The sequence below is a fragment of the Cebus imitator genome, unplaced genomic scaffold, assembly GCF_001604975.1.
Source record: "Cebus imitator isolate Cc_AM_T3 unplaced genomic scaffold, Cebus_imitator-1.0 Scaffold223, whole genome shotgun sequence".
Taxonomy (NCBI): domain Eukaryota; kingdom Metazoa; phylum Chordata; class Mammalia; order Primates; family Cebidae; genus Cebus; species Cebus imitator.
The window spans coordinates 219,166-234,406 of record NW_016107538.1 but is presented as its reverse complement, the minus strand read 5'-3'; the positions used below and the strand labels follow the sequence as shown (position 1 = coordinate 234,406).

At 42.6% G+C, this 15,241-nt stretch overlaps 1 protein-coding gene and 1 long non-coding RNA gene across 2 annotated transcripts in view; both read right to left on the bottom strand.

Annotated features, from left to right (window-relative positions):
• Positions 1 to 3,146, bottom strand: part of LOC108281237 (zinc finger protein 594-like) — a 5,725-nt gene extending 2,579 nt beyond the window's left edge. The window contains exons 1-2 of the mRNA XM_037727209.1: positions 3,109 to 3,146; positions 109 to 189 (exon numbers count right to left, since the gene is read on the bottom strand). The gene's annotated coding sequence lies outside the window, so the exon portion shown is untranslated. The remainder of the gene's footprint in view (positions 1 to 108; positions 190 to 3,108) is intronic.
• An 8,837-nt stretch (positions 3,147 to 11,983) lies between these two features.
• The window catches only part of LOC108281236, a 4,602-nt gene continuing 1,344 nt past the window's right edge, over positions 11,984 to 15,241 (bottom strand). Inside the window, exon 2 of the long non-coding RNA XR_001815897.2 lies at positions 11,984 to 12,235. This is a non-coding gene — a long non-coding RNA (uncharacterized LOC108281236). The remainder of the gene's footprint in view (positions 12,236 to 15,241) is intronic.

Genomic DNA, 15,241 nt, shown 5'->3' with positions numbered 1-15,241 from the left:
TAGTAGAGACAGGGTTTCACCATGTTGACCAGGATGGTCTCGATCTCTTGACCTTGTGATCCACCCGCCTCGGCCTCCCAAAGTGCTGGGATTACAGGCTTGAGCCACCACACCCGGCCGATGACTTCTTTTCTTCAGAAATTTCCGTCTTTGATTTCCATTCCTTCATCTTATTCATGGTTTCAGAATCTGAAATGATAAGTGTATCATTCTATAATTCCTAAAATACAAATATCACCTCTTCACTATACTGGGCAGTCTAAGAGGGAGGAACAAAGAACTTAGAAAACCTTTCCCTGCCAGAGCTGAGATGTGGACTTCACCAGAGACACTGCGGCTATCACAGGAACCTTTGTTACCACATACCCTGTTGGTGAAGAAACCTGTTAGGGTGCAGGCTGGAGCTGGGCTGTGGGAGTGGCCTAAAGGGTGGTGAATTAATTCACTAGGGGAAGAGGGCAATTTGGAGTTGGTCCACAGGAAGTGGCCTGTTGGATGGAGAAGGAACTTGCCAGATGGTGTGGCTGGGCCTCAACTGGTTCACAGGAAGCAGCCCACTAGGGTAAGTGCCACCAGGCCTCCCACAAGTTGATCTGCTAGCAGCCACATCAGTAAACAAATAAATAAATAAAAATAGAACAGCATACCGGTACCAGGAAGCAAAGTTAATTTCTCTTCCTGTGGGCATGCATTGTCCATCCAGCATTCTCTGTTGACAAAGTCTAAATCTTGTACCAACTGGCAAAGGAGAAATGTTTACAGGATCCAGCTTTGTAACATAAGTAAACAAAGATGGGTGAATTTAGAGTTGAGAGTCAATAAATTAATAACCAGCTCACTGCCGGTTCCTCTCAATATACCATGATAGTTAAGCAGATCTGTACTATGCCTCAGAATAAAAACATTTGGCTCTCATTTCAACAGAAATCAATTATCCTTTTTCCAGACCTCACATTTTTCTTTTTGATATTCTGGTGGAATTGCTTCCTAATGTATGGCAATTTTATTTCTTCTCCTGAAATTACAAGATAGATGAGCTTATTGATTTTGGTTGTCTATGTTATCAAATCCCTGACCTTGCCCAGTATATTAGTCCATTTTCATGCTGCTGATAAAGACATACCTGAGACTGGGAAGAAAAAGAGGTTTTTTTTTCTTTTATATTTTTTCTGTTGCTGTAACAGAATAAGAAAAAGAGGTTTAATTGGACTTACAGTTCCACATGGCAGGGGAGGCCTCAGAATCATGGCAGGAGGTGAAAGGCACATCTTACATAGCAGTGGCAAGAGAAAATGAGGAAGATGCAAAAGCGGAAACCCCTGATAAAACCATCAGATCTCATGAGACTTATCCACTACCATGGAAACAGTATGGGGGAAACCACCCCCATGATTCAAATTATCTTCCACCATGTCCCTCTCACAACATGTGGGAATTATGGGAGTACAATTCAAGATGAGATTTGGGTGGGGACACAGAGCCAAACCATATCATTCTGCCTCTCGCCCCTCCAAATCTCATGTCCTCACATTTCAAAAACCAGTCATGCCTTCCTAACAGTCCCCCTAAGTCTTAACTCGTTTTAGCATTAACCCAAAAGTCCACAGTTCAAAGTCTCATCAGAGACAAGTCAAGTCCCTTCTGCCTATGAGCCTGTAAAATCAAAAGCCAGCTAGTTACTTCCTAGATACAATGAGGGTACTGGTACTGGGTAAATACTGCCATTCCAAATGAGAGAAATTGGCCAAAACAAAGGGGTTATTCAAGAGCCCATTCAAGTCCAAAATCCAGCAGGTTAGTCAAATTTTAAACCTCCAAAATTATCTCCTTTGATTCCAAGTCTAACATCCAGGTCATGCTGATGCAACCGGTGGGTTCCCATGGTCTTGGGTTAACTCCACCCCTGTGGCTTTGCAGGGCATGGTCTTGGGTAACCACCTCCTGGCTGCTTTCATGGGCTGGTGTTGAGTGTCTGTGGCTTTTCCAGGCGAATAGTGCAAAGTGTAGGTGGATCTACCATTCTGGGGTCTGGAAGATGGTGGCCCTCTACTCACAGCTCCACCAGGCAGTGCCCCAGTAGGGATTCTGTATGGGGCTCTGACCCCACATTTCCCTTCTGCACTGCCCAACAGAGGTTCACCATGAGAGCCCTGCCTCTGCAGCAAACTTCTGCCTGGGTATCCAGGCATTTCTATACATCTTCTGAAATACGGGTGGAGGTTCCCAAACCCCAGTTCTTGACTTATATGTACCCACAGACTCAACACCATGTGGAAGCTGCCAAGGCTTGGGGCTTGCACTCTCTGAAGTCATGGCTCAAGCTCTACATTGGCCCCTTTCAGCCATGGCCGGAGTGGCTGGGATGCAGGGCACCAAGTCCCTAGGCTGCACACAGCATGGGGACCCTGGGCCTGGCCTGGAAAACCATTTTCTCCTAGGCTTCCACGCCTGTGATGGGAGGGGCTGCTGTGAAGACCTCTGACATGCCCTGGAGACATTTTCCCCATTATCTTGGGGATTAACATTCAGCTCCTTGTTACTTATGCAAATTTCTGCAGCCTGATTGAATTTCTCCTTGGAAAATGGGTTTTTCTTTTCTATGGTATTGTCAGGCTGCAAGTTTTCTGAACTTTTATGCTCACCCCTTATAAAACTGAATGCCTTTAACAGCACACAAGTTACCTCTTAAATGCTTTGCTGCTTAGAAATTTCTTCCACCAGATACGCTAAATCATCTCTCTCAAGTTCAAAGTTCCACAAATCTCTAGGGCAGGGGCAAAATGCTACCAGTCCCTTTGCTAAAACATAACAAGAGTCACCTTTGCTCCAGTTCATGACAAATTCCTCATTTCCATCTGAGACCACCTCAGCCTAGACCTTATTGTCCATATCACTATGAGATTTTTGGTCAAAGCCACTCAACAAGTCTCTATCCAAACTTTCCCACATTTTCCTATCTTCTTCTGAGCCCTCCAAACTGTTCCAACTTCTGCCTGTTACCCAGCTCCAAAATTTCTTCCACATTTTCAGGTGTCTTTTGAGCAGCACCCCACCCCTGGAACCAATTTACTGTATTAGTCTATTTTCACACTGCTGATAAAGACATACCTGAGACTGGGAAGAAAAAGAGGTTTTTTTTTTTTCTTTTATATTTTTTCTGTTGCTATAACAGCATAAGAAAAAGAGGTTTAATTGGACTTACAGTTCCACATGGGTGGGGAGGCCTCAGAATTATGGCAGGAGGCAAAAAGCACTTCTTACATGGTGGTGGCAAGAGAAAATGAAGATGCAAAAGTGGAAACCCCTGATAAAACCACCAGATACCGTGAGGCTTATTCACTACCATAATAGTAGTATGGGGGAAACCGCCCCCATGATTCAAGTTATCTCCCACTCGGTCCCTCCCACAACATTTGGGAATTATGGAAGTACAATTCAAGATGAGAGCTGGGTGGGGACACAGAACCAAACCATGTCACCCAGTCACAAAAACACATTACTAAGCTCCTTGAGAGAGTCATTTCACGTTGGTCCTGCTGTAGGGACTCTAGTCATTAATCTTCTTGCAATGAATGAGCAGCAACGTGACACAGTGATTAAGAACACGGACTGCAGGGCAAACTGCCTGAGTTTGAATCCTGGCTCCACCACTTAATTATGATGAGACCTCAGACAAATCACTGGAGCTCTCAGTGCCCTAGTGTCCACATCTATAAAACTGAGTTAATAATAGTATTTACCTCATAGAGTTGTTATGCAAATCAAATACATATAAATATATGTAAAACATTTAGAACAGTGCTTTGTATATAGAAAGCACTATGTGTCAGCTGCTATTATTACTATTATTAATATTTACCCTTTAAATATTAAGTAATGTGTCCCTAGCACAACCCTCCATAGTCAGGCTGGATCTACTTTTTTTTTTTTTTGAGATGGAGTCTCACTCTGCTGTCCAGGCTGGAGTGCACTGGCGTGGTCTCCACTCTCTGCAACCTCTGCCTCCCAGGTTCAAGCAATTCTCCTGCCTCAGCCTCCCGAGTAGCTGGGACTATAGCTATGCACCACCATGCCCAGCTAATTTTTGTATTTTTAGTAGAGACGGGGTTTCACCATGTTGGCCAGGATGCTCTTGATCTCTTGACCTCGTGATCTGTCTGCCTTGGCCTCCCAAAGTGTTGGGATTACAGGCATGAGCCACCATGCCTGGACTTTTTTTTTTTTTTTTTTTTTAGAGATATGGTCTCACCATGTTGCCCAGGCTGACCTCCTACCTTGGACTCCCAAAGTGCTGGGATTGCAGGTATGAGGCACTGCACCTGGCCTTGGATTTCATTTAAATACCATACCATCTTCTGCAATTGAAAAACAGTGGGCTTATTGCTTTCGGGTGTCCATATTATCAAATCCCTGACCTTTATTATTGGAAAGAATTGGTTTTAGCATACTTTTCCCTTAAAGTGTTTATTTCTTTTGGTTTGACATATATTGTTCAAAATTCAGAAACATTACTATTTAAAAGACGGTAGAATGAAGGCTGTCTTATTTTTTTTTCTTTTTCTTTTTTTTTATACAAAATCTTGTGATCTGAAGTGCTTTTATTGTGTCATACTGAACTCTTGAAAATCAAAAGCTGAAGGAAAGTATGCATCTAGATTAGATGAGGTATTTGTGGCAGCAAATTTGTATGAAGGCTTTGAAGTGCCTGGGCTCAATTTCCTCTGCTTCTTCCCATAGTCCTTTTTAATAAAGAGCCTGCTTCACTCATTATTAAGTAGTAATTGTTAAGATAAATTTGTGGGATGTATACTTGAAATAAAATTTTTTTTTTTTGCCGGGCGCAGTGGCGCATGCCCGTCGTCCCAGCTACTCGGGAGGCTGAGGTGGGAGGATCGCTTGAGCCCAGGAGTTCTGGGCTGTAGTGCGATATGCCGATCGGGTGTCCGTACTAAGTTCAGCATCAGTATGGTGACCTCCTGGGTGTGGGGGACCACCAGGTTGCCTAAGGAGGGGTGAACCGGCCCAGGTCGGAAACGGAGCAGGTCAAAACTCCTGTGCTGATCAGTAGTGGGATCACGCCTGTGAATAGCCACTGCACTCCAGCCTGGGCAACATTAGCGAGACCCTGTCTCTTAAAAAAAAAAAAATTCAAGGAAGAATAAAGGAAAGAAAGGAACATGAGTAACAGATTAGAAACATACATCCATGAGGAATACAAAGAAATTAATAGGAAACATTCAGCAGAGAGTTCTCCATTATCTCAAGGAAATTATAAAAGGCTTTAAATAAAAGCCTAAAGAAGAGATATAAGGGTTTAAAACAGATTACACATTTAAAATTTTCTTATTTTTAACTTTTTAAAAATAATATTGAGCCATGTAGCCAAAAAATAAGAAATAAAAAGGAAAAAATAGCAATTGGGGGGACTCAGTTTACTGCCCAGGCTGGTCTTGAACTCCTGGCTTAAAGTGATCCTCCCACCTTGGCTTCCCAAAGTGCTGGGATTATAGGTATGAGCCACTGTGCCAGAACTTTTATTTTTGGGACAGGGTCTCACTCTGTCACCCAGCCTGGACTGCAGTGGTGTAATCATGACTCACTGCAGCCTTTACCTCCTGGGCTGAGGTGATCCACCTCAGGCTCCCAAGTAGCTGGGATTATAGGCATGCTCTACCACACATGGCTAATTTTTTGTAGAGATGGGGCTTGCTATGTTGCCCAGGGTGTTCTGGAACTCCTGGGCTCAAGGGATCTTCCTGCCTCAGCCTCCCAAAGTGCTAGGATTACAGGCGTGAGCCACTGTACCCAGCTTTTTTTTTTTTTTTTTTTTAGACGGAGTTTCGCTCTTGTTACCCAGGCTGGAGTGCAATGGCACGATCTTGGCACACCGCAACCTCCGCCTCCCGGGTTCAGGCAATTCTCTTGCCCCAGACTCCTGAGTCACTGGGATTACAGGCACGCGCCACCACGCCCAGCTAATTTTTTGTATTTTTAGTAGAGACGGGGTTTCACCATGTTGACCAGGATGGTCTTGATCTCTTGACCTCGTGATCCACCTGCCTCGGCCTCCCACAGTGCTGGGATTACAGGCTTGAGCCACCGTGCCCGGCCTTTTTTTTTTTTTTTTTTTAAGATGAATTTTGCTGTTGTTGCCCAGGCTGGAATGCAGTGGCACAATCTCAGTTCACCACAACCTCCACCTGGGTTCAAGCGATTCTCCTGCCTCAGCCTTCTAAGTAGCTGGGATTGCAGGCAAATACCACCATACCCAGCAAATTTTGTATTTTTAGCAGAGACAGGGTTTCTCCATGTTGATCAGGCTGGTGTTGAACTCCTGACCTCAAGTCATCCACCTGCCTCAGCCTCCCAAAGTGCTGGGATTACAGGTGCAAGCCACTGTGCCCAGCCTGTTTTGTTTTTTAATACATGCTCTCATTCTATGGAGTGCAGTAGTGCAATCATAGCTCACTGCAACCTCAAACTCCTGGGTTCAAGCAATCCTCACACTTCAGCCTGAGACCACAGGCACACACCACCATACCCAGCTAGTTTTAAACACTTTTTTTGTGGAGAAAAGTTCTCGCTATGTTGTCCAGGCTGGTCTCAAACTCCTGGCCTCAAACGATCCTTCAGTCTCCCAAAGTGCTGAGATTAGAGACATGAGCCACTGTGTCTGGCCAAAAACCAATTAGATTAGAAAACAACAAAAAGAAGTAAGAAGTGATTTGGTAAAGCTGAGGAAATAAATGGAAGGGCAAATGAAAAGCATTATGTAGATGAAATTCATATAAGGAACCACAAAAATAATGACTACAAGGTCACAATGAGGCCTAGAGAAATAAAAAATGAAATGAATACAAATGTGATTACAGAGAAAACCAATGACTAAAGAAAGATAATGAAATACATATAATTAGTGTTCCTAAAAAAGCAAACATAAAAAAATTCAATATGTAGCAGAAGAAAGTGTTGCTGAAATAAAGACTTAAATCTATTGGAAGGGTACACTGTGGCTCATAAAAAGTAGATGGAACAGTCAAAACTGAGACATGTCCTGGTGAGGTAACTAAATTTCAGGAATAAATGACTAAATGGGCACCTAGGCAGAAAAGGAAGTCATGTGCAAGGCAGAATTCCAGGTTGACTTTGCCCTTCCCCACAGTTACACTCCACACCAGAATTAATAATGCCTATATAAATCCAAGGAGAAACAAAGTGTGAGCCAGTAATTTTTTTACCCAGCAAAGTGTTATCTCACATTAAAAGCAATAAGCAAACATTTCCAGTTATGTAAAAACTCGGGGAGTATGACACTTATAAGCCCTGTTTGAAAATAACTATTGCAATGAGATATAGCCAATAAAGAAGCGAATTAAAATAAATAGGAATTAAGAGGGCATTGTAAAAAAATGAATGGTCTAATGAAAAAAAAAAAAAAAGACAGTTTTCCTTCTGTCCTTACACCACAATTAATCAACACAGAAGATTTCTGTAACCAAATGTTTATTTTAATTATTTTTATTTTTAGGAATGGGGTCTTACTGTCACCCTGGCTGGAGTGCAGTGGTGCCATCATAGCTCATTGCAGCCTTGAATTCCTGGCCTCACGTCATCCTCTTGCCTCAGCATCCTGATTCGTTGGGATTACAGGCAAGATCTGAAACTGCCTTTACAAAATTATAATTGAGGAAATTATGACAGTGAAAGGGATCAGACCTAACCAACCTCATCTTCCTTCTAACCTCTAAACTGTCCTTGTTCATTCTTGGTATGGTAGGTCAAACTAGCCCTGGGAAGGAATTTAGTTTCATAGATTAAACTCTGAAACAAAATTGATAATAGCTCTTTCCTAAAAAACCCCTTCTTGTCTGGGGACCAGTCTGCCTTTGTAAGACTAACGAATTAGCTACCAGATGAGAAATTATGATTTAGGAACCATATGGCCTCTGGCTGGAAGAGTTTGAACCTCCCCAAATTGCTCCTGGGAATAACATCACCATTACAAAACCTAAGATTAGTGCTTGAGATATTTTGCAGACCCTGCATCCAGATGCAGCAAATGACACCACCCAGACAGATAATCTGGCCCAACCAGTTCTGTAATCCCACCCAGGAATGTAAATTAGCAAGCAGAACTCACTTCAGCCCCCTATGATTTCATCTTTAACCCGACCAATCAGCACTCCCCACTTTCCGAGCCCATATGAGGCACATTATCCTTAAAAACTCAGAGCCCTGAATGCTTGGGGAGAAATAATAAACCTCCAGTCTTCCACGTAGCCAACTCTGTGTGAATTACTCTTTCTCCTTTGCAATTCCCCTGTCTTGATAAATTCCCGTGTCTTGATAAATCGGCTCTATCTAGGCAGTGGGCAAGGTGAATCCAGTGGGTGGTTACAGAGCCACCATACTCTCTGACCAAATGTTCTGGGGTTTTCCTACAAACACCAAGCAAGCAATCAATTCTGCAGCAACACCAGCTAAGTGTTCTCTAATTCAGTTCAATTTGGACACTATCTACCTGGAGATGGGGTCAGATCCCACAGGTTGAGGACTCAATTCACCAGACTGCACCACACTTCTGATGCCAATCACAAGTCCCAGGTTGTTTTACCTGTGCTTCTGACCAACCAGCTATAAAATCAGGGATCCCAAGCTCCCTTCTTGGGTTAAATTATTTACTAGAGTGGCAAACTCTGCCACTGAACTCAGGGAAACATGTTCTTACATTTACCAGTTTATTATAAAGGATATTACAAAAGATACAGATGAAGAGATGCATAAGGCAAAGCAAGTAGGAGGAGGAGGAGCAGACAGCTTCCATGCCCTCTCTGGGCACACCATTGTCCAGGAACCTCCATATGTCAAGCTATCTGGAAGCGCTCCAAACTCCATCCTTTGGGGTTTTAATGGAGGCTTCATTAAGTAGGCATAACTGATTAAACCATCAGCCAATGGTGATCAATGTAACTTTCAGTCCTTCTCTCCTCCCCAAAGTTTGGGTGTGGGGCTGAAAATTGCAACTCTAATCCACAAGCTATCTACTCCTTTCCCACAGCAGTTAATTCATTAGCATATAAAAAGATATTACTTTGGAGACTTTAAATATTTTAAGATTTTAAAGATTTTAATGACACCAGGAAATGGTGACAAAGACCAACTATTTATTTCACAGTATTACAGATGGTAAGCACTGAAACAATTTAAATGTAGAAGTAAGATTAACTAGGAGTTATGGTTGTAGAAGAGAAAGTAAATGCTTTAAACCATGACAATCTAAAAATAATTATATTAGAAAAATTGGGCTGTGAGGAATAGTAAGCATAAATCGTAGTGGGAATCAATATAAATTGTGCTAATTTACCTGTCTTTCACGATGGAATCAATGGATACTATCTAAAGTAGAAATATTAAATTAAACAGGGGACATTTAATAAATATTTTACATAATTTTAAAAATGACTCCAAATTCTTAATGTCTTTTGTAATCTTTTTTTCCTTAATTTTAGAGGGGGGATCTTTTAAAATTTCAGAGAAACACTTTTTCCATAACACATTTTATTGATCACAAAAATTCTGCATGCTTACTATAAGAAAAATTAACAAGAGAGTAAAGCACAGAAAATAATAATCACCCATTTTCCACCACCCAAAGATAATTACTGCTAATGTTTTGTTGTATTGGTATATATTCTTCCAGTCTTATTTCTTGGCAAATTTTTTTTCTAATACAATATGTTTTTCTAATACACTTCTCAAATTTTTCCTCTCATTCCATAGATGAAAAGGATTTATTTCTTTAAGGAAATCCTCCTCTCAAAAGAAGTCAAGAGCAGAAGGGTTCAGCATCTGAAACATAGGCCAGATCAGAGGAGAGGCCTCCTTTATAATATAACCCAGCTGAACTCAGTTTCTGGGAAAAGGGCTGCAGTGTTTCATCTCATTCACTGATTTTTTTTTTTTTTTTTTTGAGATAAAGTCTTGCTCAGTTGCCCAGGCTGGAGTGCAGTGGTGCGATCTCAGCTCACTGCAACCTCTGCCTGCCTGGTTGAAGTTATTCTTCTGCCTCAGTCTCTCGAGTAGCTAGGATTACAGTTGCCTGCTACCATGCCTGGCTAATTTTTTTTTTCTTGTATTTTTAGTAGAGACAGGGTTTCGCTATGTTGGTCAGCCTGGTCTTGAACTCCTGACATTGTGATCCACCTGCCTTGGCCTCCCAAAGTGCTGGGATTTCAGGCCTTGGCCCCCCCCCCCGGCCCCCTTTTTTTTTTTTTTTTTTTTTTGAGACAGAATCTCGCTCTGTTGTGCAGGCTGGAATAGAGTGGTGCAATTTTGGCTCACTGCATCCTCCACCTCCTGGATTCAAGCAATTCTCCCTGCCCCAGTCTCTCGAGTAGCTAGGATTACAGTTGCCTGCTACCATGCCTGGCTAATTTTTTTTTTCTTGTATTTTTAGTAGAGACAGGGTTTCGCTATGTTGGTCAGCCTGGTCTTGAACTCCTGACATTGTGATCCACCTGCCTTGGCCTCCCAAAGTGCTGGGATTACATGTGTGAACCACTGCGCCTGGCTCATTCATTGATTTTTTTCATCTAACAGTCATTAACTGAGCACCTACCTTGTTCCAGACATTGTACTAGATATTGGGAATACAAAGATGAAAGTAAGATATAGTCCCAGCCCTCCAGAAACTTACAGTTTAATGGAGGGGAGATATATGTATAAGTGGAGAGTAACATACTGTGACTAGTGCTATCAATGAGGTTAGCACTGTCTGCTACGGGAGAACCTAGAATTAACAGAATATGGTAACTGCCTGTGAGGGAAAGAGGGGTCAGTTTTCTGACTTAGGCAATGGTGGGATATGGTCCTGTTAATGAAGACAGGGTCAGAGGTAGAAGAGTAGGGTTTTTTTTTTGTTGTTGTTTGTTTTTTGAGATGGAGCCTCACTCTGTTGCCCAGGCTGGAGTTCAGTGGCACAGTCTCAGCTCACTGCAACCTCTGCCTTCCAGGTTCAAGTGATTCTCCTGCCTCAGCCTCCCGAGTAGCTGGGATTACAGGTGCTGACCACCAGAGCCAGCTAATTTTTGTATTTTTGGTAGAGACAGAGTTTTACCATGTTGGCTAGGCTGGTCTGGAATGCCTGACCTCAAGTGATCTGCCTGCCTCATCTTCCCAAAGTGCTGGGATTATAGGCGTGAGCCACCGCATCCAGCCAGAAGAGTACCTTTGAAGGTTTGAAGATGAGTTTAGTTAGTTTTGGTCATCTCTTGGTTTCTAATAGGACTAGAAAGGCAGAGATAGTGCAAGCTCAGGGTGGGTCAGGGAGGTGTCATTTTCCAGTTATACAGATGTTGTACTGAACCGAGCACAGAAGGTCAACACCAAGACAAAAGTATTCCAAATTGCAGGGTCTTTATTGCCGGCGGCCATGGAGGACTTGTATCTCTCCAACCCGTGGCCCCGAAAGGAGGGTGTCAAGACCTTTTATACCCCTAAAACCACCTCAGGGGGTGAGGAGCGGGGATAGGGATGAGGGGTTTCAGACATTCTGAGGGCTAGTGGATTCTGTAAACCACCTCCTGGGTGGAGATGAGGGTGAGGGGCTCCGGGAATTCCAAGGGCCAGGGGACTTTTGTCACTCCGATTGTTACTTAAGTGGTTTATAGAAGTCAAGATAAATGTTAGTTTACACATTGTCTGGGTAGTGGTGGGGATTACAGACCTTAGTTACTTATTACAAGTCGCAGGAGCCAAGATGGCATGGATTTGGACTTGGGCTTGCCTCTCACATTAGGGTCACAGAGAGCAGTTTCAATAGAAAGCCAAGGTATGGTTGAGCTATGCAGTTTTATGGGGCTTTTACCATGTCACACATATTGGGCTAAATATCTTTCAACAAAGAGCAAAAACATCTTGTCTCCAAAAGTCAAAGCAATTGGGAATCTCTAAGTCAACTGAGTTCTTGGAAAACTTCTCTAGTTTTTTTGTTTTTTTTTTTATGTTTGGATATCTTTGAGGTATAGAAGAAATAGTTTTTTGTTTTTTCAACCAAAACTCAGAGAACTCAGAGTATATGGATTCTAAGTTAGAGTTCAGTGCCCTTACCCAGTGAGGCCAGCTCTGCCTCCTTATCTAGTGTCTCTTCCTTGTAGCGATCCCACTGAGTATAGGTCTGGAGCCCAGCATCCTTTTGTGATTCATTCACAGCCACATCCTGCAGCATCTTGAATTTCTGAAACAGAAATTGCTGCTCAGTAACCACCCAATAGAAAGTTAATAACAGATACTCATACCTTCTCTTCTCTCTTTAAATCTCTATGACTTCTCATATAAACTTGGTCTCAGTAGATGGTCTTGCCTCTAATTTTAAAATGTGAGACCATGAGGTGAAAATCACCTCACATTATCCTATCCTTTCAATGATTCTTTTTGTTTACTGTAGTTCCGCTCTTCCATTCTCTAGTATTTAATTCTTTAACTGAGTCCCTACTATGAGTCAGCAATTATACTAGGTGGTTAAAATACCATAATGAGGATGACAGTCTCTGTCCTTGAAGAGTCTGTGGTGGCAATTACAGACAATGCCAATTAAATGGGTTAAGTGCTCAGTAAGGGTAAGCACAGGGTGCTGTGGAACCTCATAGGAATGGGGTAAGCATGGAAATTTCCTAAAGGAGGTAGCTTCTAAGCTGAGGCCTAAAAGGCAATTGGAAATAAATGGACTAAAAGAAAATGGACTTTTCAGACTGGGGTTACAGCATATACAAAGGCCAGGAGGTGAGAGAACCTATGATGAACTTATGAGTGTTCCACGTAACTGAAGCCCAGAGTTCAAGACTGCAAAAGAGAAAGCTGGTGCAGTAATGGTCTAATTATGGACTTCCCTGTCAACCAGGCCAGGGGGTTAAAACTTTTTCATGAATGCAAAGGGCCACTGAAGGGGTTAAAGCATAATCTGACATAATCAGAATCATCTTTTTAAAAGATTGTTCTGGGAACACATCTTAGGACCTCCTGAGGCTGTGTCACAGAAAAAACTAAAAGAGTGTTCTGGTGCTCAATTACTGAAAAAAAAAAAAAAAATGTTGAATAAATGAAGAGTAGGTTAGCACTCTTCTCTCTTTCATTTGACTAAATATCCCTGAAAATCTTTTCTGTTCATGTTTTTTTTTTTTTTTTTTTTTGAGACAGAATCTCGCTTTGTGGCCCAGGCTGGAGTACAATTGCACCATCTTAACTCGCTGCAAGTTCTGCCTCCCAGGTTCAAGTGATTCTTCTGCCTCAGCCTACTGAGTGGCGGGGATTACAGGCGTTGACCACCACGCCTGGCTAATTGTTGTATTTTTAGTAGAGACGGGGTTTTACCATGTTGGCTAGGCTGTCTCAAACTTCTGACCTCAGGTGATCTGCCTGCCTTGGCCTCCCAAAAGATTGGGATTATGGGCGTAAGCTGCCATGCCTGGCCCTCTTATTATCTATTTCTATCCATATGACCAGTTTTCATTTAACAAATAGATATCATGAATTTACTGGTGTTGACTGAATGTTTGTTATCCCCTGAAAATTTATATGTTGAAGCCTAATCTGAGATGTGATGTTATTAGGAGGTGGAGCCTTTGGCAGGTGGGAGAGCCCTCATGAATGGGATTAATGCCCTTATAAAAGAGGCCTAGAGAGCTCCCTGCCCTGTCTGCCATGTGAAGACACAATAAAAAGATGGCCTTCTATGAACCAAGCCCTCAACCAAACATAAAATCTGCTGGTACCTTGATCTTCAGTTCCTCATCCTGCAGAACTGTGAGAAACAAATTTCTTTGGTTTATAAACCACTTAGTCTATGGTATACTTATAGCAGCCTGAACAGATTAAGATACCTACAACGTCCAGACACTGTTCCGGGCCCTTGGATACTCTGGTGAACAAGATAATCCCTGCCCTCACGGGGCTTGTAATCTAGATTTTTAAAGACAGACATACAATAGATTAGTGCTACCTAAAATGTGACCTAGCTAAGCATGGTGGCTCACACCTGTAATTTCAGTACTGGGAGGCCAAGGTAGGAGCATCACTTGAGCCCAGGTGTTTGAGACCACCTTGGGCAACATAGTGAGACCTTGTCTCTTAAAAACAAAAAATTAGCCAGATGTAGTGGCATGTATTGGCTGGGGAGTCTGAGATGGCAGGATCACTTGAGCCTGGGAGGTCAAGGCTGCGGTGAGCCATGATCTCACCTCTGCTCTGTAGCCTGGGTGACAGAGCAAGACCCTATCTCAAATAATAATAATAAAATTAAATGAAATAAAATAAAACATGTTCTACACACCAGCAACATCGGTATCACCCAGAATCTTGGTAAAAATGTGATTTTCAAGCACTATCCCAGACCTCTGAGTCGGAGTACCTCAGGGTAGGGTCCAGCAATTTGTGTTTAACAAACTCCAGGTGATTTTTATGGATGCTAAAATTTGAGACGCCCTGCTCCAGTCAACATAGCTTTTTTGAGGGACACGGTTCAACCCATAATAGCCATGTGTTATGTACTGTTCACCTAAGAACAAATCTATGCTTTGATGTTCTCCATTCCCTTCCCATATGCTATGCTGCTTCTATTCTGTACCTTTGGTCATGACTCTCCTATTTGTAATGCCCTTACTAGTCTCCTTCACCTATGTCTGGATTCAAAAGCTCAGTTACAAGAGACCAGGCAGTTAAGCATAATGAGTGAAGAAAACTAGATGATAAATGATAACTTATACTTTGACTCAGTGTCAGGGAGACAATGGAGATTAGTGGGGACTGGGGACTCCGAGTGTGAAGGAAGGAGCTGCTACTCGACCCCTGCTAATTACGTCATGCAAGTATGTGGGCCCTGGCTGCCCAGATCTTCTGATTTTTTAAGATATTGGAAGTCTAGGAGTGTGTGTGAGAAATTTCCTAATTTAAAAATGTTGGCCATGGCCGGGAGCAGTGGCTCGCGCCTGTAATCTCAGCACTTTGGGAGGCCGAGGCAGGTGGATCACAAGGTCAGGATATCGAAACCAGCCTGGTCAACATGGTAAAAAATTAGCCGGGTGTGGTGGTGTAATCCCAGCTACTTGGCAGGCTGAAGCAGGAGAATCGCTTGAACCTGGGAGACAAAGGTTGCAGTGAGCCGAGATCGCGCCACTGCACTCCAGCCTGAGCAGCAGAGTGAGACTCTGTCTCAAGAAAAAACAAAAACTGTCCATTAATTGAAATA